At 53.0% G+C, this 6,883-nt stretch overlaps 1 pseudogene across 1 annotated transcript; it reads right to left on the reverse strand.

Annotated features, from left to right (window-relative positions):
* Positions 1-5,231: 5,231 nt before the first annotated feature.
* Positions 5,232-6,039, reverse strand: LOC100590905 (annotated as a pseudogene). Its single transcript, XR_180163.3, has one exon. The product of XR_180163.3 is annotated as a 60S ribosomal protein L7 pseudogene (transcript).
* Positions 6,040-6,883: the final 844 nt, after the last annotated feature.

Consider the following 6,883-nt stretch of genomic DNA (forward strand, 5'->3'; position numbering starts at 1 on the left):
TGCTGCTCACTGGGGCAGTCAGGGATTGCCCCAAGAAGCCTTAACGGGAGGAGGACTATATCACTGGGTGCCACGTGGGGACCCCGGTGCCCTGGAGGTGGGAGTATGCAGTCCTAGACACTGAAAACAGGCCACACGGGACTGCCATTACGTGGAGTGCAGGGTGGTGGTGGTGATACAGGCCAAGAGGGAACTTGACAAGCCTCCCGAGATGCGTCCAAGTGGTGGCTGCCTCTGCAGGCCTCACCGGTTCAGCTCCATGACGTGGCTCCCCCTGCTGGTGGCACGTGGTGCCCTCCGGCCTCAGGATGCCAGGGGTTTTGGTTTGGCACTGGTGCATCCTGGCTGTCATCCAACCTTTGGTCTCCAGGTCCCTTAAGTTAGTTGGGCATGCCCACCCTGCCCCTTGAACACAGTTGGAGAAGTTACTGTGCCATTTGGATTTTCATACATGGGCTGTGAGCAGTGGGTCAGGATAGCCAACTGGAGGAAGCGCCACCAGCTGGTTTCCTCAGAGGTGGAGGTGAGGATTAGAGCTCACCAAGAACCTTCTGGGATCCTCCAATAAGAGCTGCAGGGGCAGGGGCCGGTATAGGCACTGCCAGTGGGCCTGTTGCCCAGGTAGGACCTAAGGAAGCCATCCAGGGGTTTCTGCAGGAAAACTCCCAGGAGCAGACTGAAGTGTCTGCAGAGGCCTGGCCTGGGTTAAAGGGAGACGCTGGGAAGGAGGGAAATGTGCATTTAAGAGAGCAAGAGAGACCAGTTCCCTCTACCTGCCCCTTGACACCATGTCCACTCCAATCTATGCCCCTCCCCGACCTTTGTGTTTCATACCAGGCGCCAGAGTTCTGGGGGGACCTTTCCCTTCTCTGGCTGGAGCTTAGTCACCCTCACAGGGCTGCTCAGGCCACTTGTTTAGCATGTCCCCAGGCAGCTGCCACCAGGATCAGGGGCAGGTTGAGGCCTTGGTAGGAGGGACCCCCTGACCTGTATCTACCCCATACCCCCTGCACAGCCTGGGTATCTGCATCCTGGCTCATCCAGGGAAGAAAGGGAGGGTCTGGAGCCAAAACGCTGGCTCCTCTCTGTTCTGCCGCCCAAGGCAACTCAGTAGTGCAGTGTTCCCAAGCTCGGCGCCCAGGAGGGTGTCTCTAAGGCAGGAATGCAGGCGAAGGCCGTGAAGGAAGGCCACACAGGGCAGGTAGCGCTTGGAGCTGAGAGCAGGTCTAACCCAGCTCCCTCAGGCTGCAGTCCCGCTCAGAACCACTACTGCAAGTCCCCCTGAAAGGGGAGAAGCTGTGCCCTGGTCAGCACACAGACATGGCAGCCATGTTAGCATGAGGCAAGTAACTGAACCTTGTGGGTCTCAATCACTTCCTCTGCAAAATGGGAACAATAGGATGAGGCATGAGCCAGGGCCCAGGGCTGCCTTGCTAGGGTCCCCCTGAGACACCCACATCAGCAGAGCTTACTTCCTCTGCTGTCTGAGCTGCCTCATCCCACCAAAGGTTTGGCCTAGAACAGCATTTGCTGCTTTAGCAGAACACACTTACCCCTAGTCCTGAGCCTAGCACACAATTAACCACTGCCTGAGGATATGCCTCAGGGCCCAGAGTCACCTTGATACCACTCCCAAAGTCCCCAAATGGCCTCCCACTGGAGCCCAGGTTAAAAGATTAGCAAGGAATGGGGTGCCCCCTGGTGGACACAGAGGAACTGTAAAGCGTGCCACTGGATTCTGTTCAGTCCAGGAAAGACCCTTCAGTGGGCCCTGGTCCCAAGGTAGGCAACGTCAGTCACCCTCCACCACCCTGACCCCCCACAACAAGACCTTTCTCCCTCTCTGTTGCTGGAACCCCAGTCAGATGTGACAGTCAGTGGTCATTTCCCAGACCTTCCTTCTGGGCAACCGATGACCCCTCCCAAGGACTGAGTCCTTTATGTGGAACGAAAGCTGGAAGCAGGGGTCCACTCTTCCATGGTCTTGGGCTTCCCTGTGGCCACAGGTGCTCCTGCCACGCTCTGTTCACATGCTTGGTGTGTACAGTGCCCTCTCGGGGTGGGCCTGTTCCTGAGTTATCTCCAGCGCCAAGTACATCACACAGAAAATGCGGGCCCTCATGTAGGACTGTACACAGCCTCACTGGACTCCACACACCCTCACCGGACTCCACACACCCTCACTGGACTCCACGCTCCCTCACTGGACTCCATACTCCCTCACTGGACTCCATACTCCTTCACTGGGACTCCACCCTCCCTTACTGGACTTCGCGCACCTTCACTGGTCTCCACACACCCTCACTGGACCCAACACATCCTCACTGGGACTGCTGTCTTGAGTGCAAACTAGGAGAGTTTGAATGAGGGGCCTTCACTAGAATGACTAGAATGACTCAGTCACTAGAATGGGGGGCAGGGAGTCAGGGGCTCCCAGCTCTACTTCCTGGCTCTCTCTTGGCTGTCAGCTACACAGTCCCAGGATCCAGTACTGCTTCTCCTCTACTGCTATCACAAGCCCTAGGGTCAGGATAATCAGCCTCTGGCCCTTCATAACTCCTCCCAGATCTCAGTCCCTCCAGGGCCCTGCTGCCTAGCCTGCCTCTACCAAGCCACCTCTGCGGGTTGGATGCCTGTGTCCTAGACACAGGCCAGCCCTGCCTGCCTCAGGGCCCTGGCTGCTGCGTGGTCCCCTCCTGGTGGGAGCTGCTTCATGAGGGTGGAATCCCTGGGCCCCGTGTTATTTGGGGCCTGCTTCAGTCTGGCTGGGCCTCACCGGCCTGGCCCCCCGCTATGCCCAACCTGTCTGCCCAGCAGCCCATCTCCTTGATGCAAGTGTGGTCAGTTTTGCAGTGTCGCTGCTTGTCCTCCCTGTACCCCAAGCCCGTGGAGGCATGGGCAGAGCCAGCCAGGGAATGGGGTAGAGCTGTGCTCTGAGCTCTTCCTCTAGGGATACCTCAGCCTATGCTCATGGGTCTGGCCTGAGCTCAGAGAGGTGCAGGAAGCACAGATTAGGAAACATGGCTGAAACATTTTAAGGACGTCTGGCACACTGACCCTATTTATATACTGGGTGAATGACACATGCGTTGTTTGCAGAGAAGGCCTAGCAGCCAGTGACTAGTGTGGATTCCATGAAGTCCTCAGCATAGCCAAGGATCGATGGTGTGCCTCCATGGGCTCTCTGTGAAGGCTGTCACCCACAGCAACAAGAAGTACCAGGTGGTCACTTGAAGCAACCTCATTTTACATGCACCCATGTGGGGACCCCACTGTGAGGCTCTGGGCAGGGAGCAGATCCCTTACTGAAAGGAGCTGCTGGTGGATTCCATAAGGTCCCAGGGGACATCTATTGTTTTTGCCACCAGCAGCCATTCCTTCACCCTTTTCTTTTTTTTTTTTTTTTGAGACAGAGTCTCGCTCTCTCGCCCAGGCTGGAGTGCGGTGGCGCGATCTCGGCTCACTGCAAGCTCCACCTCCCGGGTTCACGCCATTCTCCTGCCTCAGCCTCTCCGAGTAGCTGGGACTACAGGCGCCCGCCACCACGCCCGGCTAATTTTTTGTATTTTTAGTAGAGACAGGGTTTCACCGTGGTCTCGATCTCCTGACCTCATGATCCACCAGCCTCGGCCTCCCAAAGTGCTGGGATTACAAGCGTGAGCCACTGCGCCCGGCCTCCTTCACCCTTTTCTTGGCAGTAATGCCCTGAAGCAATGTCCAGCTTTTTTTTTCTTTTAGACGGAGTCTAGCTCTGTCGCCCAGGCTGGAGGGCAGTGGCGTGATCTCGGCTCACTGCAACCTCCGCCTCCCGGGTTCAAGCGATTCGTCTGCTTCAGCCTCCCGAGTAGCTGGGATTACAGGCGTGAGCCACCAGGCCATAGCTTTCCTTCTGAACTTCCCCCCTCCCACACTCAGACTAGCCCCAGGGCAGAACATGTGACTTGGTCCTGGCCAATCAGTGGCCTGAGGTGCCCTGGCTGCATTGGTTGGTTCACAGTTGGCACATGACCCAAGTCATCCAATCAGAAGGAGTTCTGGGATTTTGTTGTTGTTGTTGTTGGGGGGTTGCCGGAAAGGGAAGAAACTTTTGGTTTTGTTCCTCAGGGATTTGAACTTAAGAGGCTGAGAAGATGAGGCTGCAGACTACTCAGTGAGAAGCAGAACTGAGCCAAGAGGCAGAGGAACCTCAATTCTGATGACATTGCTTGAGCACTTCAGTCCAGCCATGCGGAGTATTCAGTTACACAAGCCAGTAAATTTCCTCCCGGTTTAGGCTAGTTCAGGTTGGGTTTTCTGTCATCTGTACCTGAAAGACTCCCAACTAAACAGGGAGAATGCAGGGCTTCAGGCTCCAGTCTCCAGGGCCAACTAGGCCTCCATGAACAAAGACAGCTTGGTGGTGGGGGACAGGTGTGGAGATGCCTTTTCTGGTGTGGTTTCCAGATTGGGAGGAATACAGAGAGGTGAGTCAGCCTCAGAAGAGGCTGTGATCTCATGGTCAGTCTCTCAGCAGGATCTGAGTCCTGCTTGAACTATTCCAGCCAGGTGGGGGGATGGCTGGAGTAATCTCAGCTGCCCACCTGGCGTCCTCTGTGTGAAGCCTCTAATCCCCTGTTCTCCAGCCCACAGTGATCTCTGGACCGCTGACTTCCCAGTGCTCCCATCGGGCCTCACAGCCAGACACACTCATTGAAGTGACTCGATGGCCCTGGGAGGCTCCTGGATAAGGTGTGAGAGCCCATCTTCATGCAGCCTGGAACCTCCCAGTTGTGTCTGTGCCCCAAGGTGTACCTGAGAAAGGGGAGGTGGCTCCATCTCATCTGGAGAAATGCTAGGTTAAGCAATGCTAAAAGGGTTTTCTGGCAGGACATGGTGGCTCATGCCTGTAATCCCAGCACTTTGGGAGGCTGAGGTGGGAGGATCACTTGAGCTATAGAGTTTGAGACTAGCCAGCCCCAGCCTGGAAAACACAGTGAAACCCTGTCTCTACAAAAAATTAAAAAATTAGTCAGGAGTGGTGGTGCACGCACCTATAGTCCCAGCTACATGGAAGGCTGAGGTGGGAGGAGGTCGAGGCTGCAGTGAACCACTGCACCACTGCATTCTGGCCTGGGTGATAAAGCAAAACTCTGTCTTAAAACAAAACAAACAAAAAAACAAAAAAGGAAGGTTCTCTTTCTGTAGAATTCACTGGGCACTGGGCAGTGCCCAGGGAATTCTTTTTTTTTTTTTTTTGAGAGCAGGTACTGTTTATTTACCAACCAGCTTAGAAAAATAATCATGGTAGACACCTTAGTTCATTCTTCTAATAAGCCTGTTGATCTGGTCCTCCCTGTTGCCAGCATCTCCACCTTCTACAAAATGGGTGGTCTTTTTCTTCATTCCACCTCGTGGAGAGGACAATTTGAAGGGCCACAGGAAGTTATTTGCCTCTTTGAAGCGTTTTCCAACAGTATAGATCTCATGAATCAGATCCTCCATGCAGATGATGCCATATTTATCAAGAGATCAGGCAATCAAAGCGTTATCTGTCAAAGCAATTCGCTTCTTATTGATTTTGCCATAACCACGCTTGTAGATTAGTTCATTTACTGACTTCAGATTGGGGTACCCCCATGCAATATATGGCTGTACAATCCTCAGTATGTTAATCGAAGCCTTGTTGAGCTTCACAAAGGTTCCATTGAAGATTTGATGAAGGCGAAGAAGCTACAACACCTTTCGAACCTTTGGGCTCACACCATTGATACCTCTGATTCTGATGACAAACGCCAATTTGGGTTCTGCAGGTACACAGAAGTTGCTAGCTTTTCTTGCCATCCTTGCCATTCGAATTTCAGTTCTGTACATCTGCCTATATTCCTTGTGATAGTGTTTTGCTTTTTCATAGATAAGCTTCCTCCTTGCCTTTCGAAGCATCTTTTGGGCAAATTTCTTTCTCAGGCACTTGATCTTCAGCTCTGTGAAATTCCTTCGCTTTTTCTTAAGGGTTTCTGGCACAGCAGGAACCTCCTTCTTCTTCTCTTCTACATCCTTCATGGTTCCAGCCGGAAAAAGAGCGGGAATTCTAATATACAAAGTGTACTGAGTTTCCAAGAGGAAAGTTTAGCATGCAGTTCGCTCTCAATTTATTTGACCTGAATTTTTTCACAGAGAGCTATTAACGTATTGAAGGACATTAGTGTCCAATAAAAGCTGATCTTGCACAAGGACCCTCACCAGGGCTGGGGAAATGTTTGCTGAACTAAGCAGATGATGGAGAAGGATTCCTTTGAGAATTTGTTCCACAGTCTGGCTCTTGGAACCCCACATGGGCCTCATCCTCCTATGGCTGCAGGCAGCCTGGGCCCTGTGCTGACAGCGCTCCGTGTCAGTGTCAGCCCAGCACGGGGGACAGGCATGCCCTTGGCTGAGGAGGTAACTGGCATTTCTAGGTGGGGGGACAGTAAAACATGGAAACTGGCATAAACCTTTCTGGAAAACATTTTGATCCTGTATATCAAGATCCAAAAATATGCGCACATACTTTTGATCTAGAAGTTCCACTGCCAGGAAATCTGCTGAGGAAAGGCCGGGCAAGGTGGGTCACGCCTGTAATCCCAGCACTTTGGGAGGCTGAAGTGGGCAGATCACTTGAGGTCAGGAGTTCAAGACAAGTCTGGCCAACCTGGTGAAACCCCATCTCTACTAAAAATACAAACATTATCTGGGCATGGCGCACACCTGTAATCTCAGCTACTCTGGAGGCTGAGGCAGGAGAATCGCTTGAATCTGGGAGGCGGAGGTTGCAGTGAACCGAGATTGGGCCACTGCACTTCAGCCTGGGCGACAGAGTAGACTCTGTCTCAAAAAAAAAAAAAAAAAAAGAAAAAAGAGAAAGAAG

The sequence above is a fragment of the Nomascus leucogenys genome, chromosome 22a, assembly GCF_006542625.1.
Source record: "Nomascus leucogenys isolate Asia chromosome 22a, Asia_NLE_v1, whole genome shotgun sequence".
NCBI lineage: Eukaryota > Metazoa > Chordata > Mammalia > Primates > Hylobatidae > Nomascus > Nomascus leucogenys.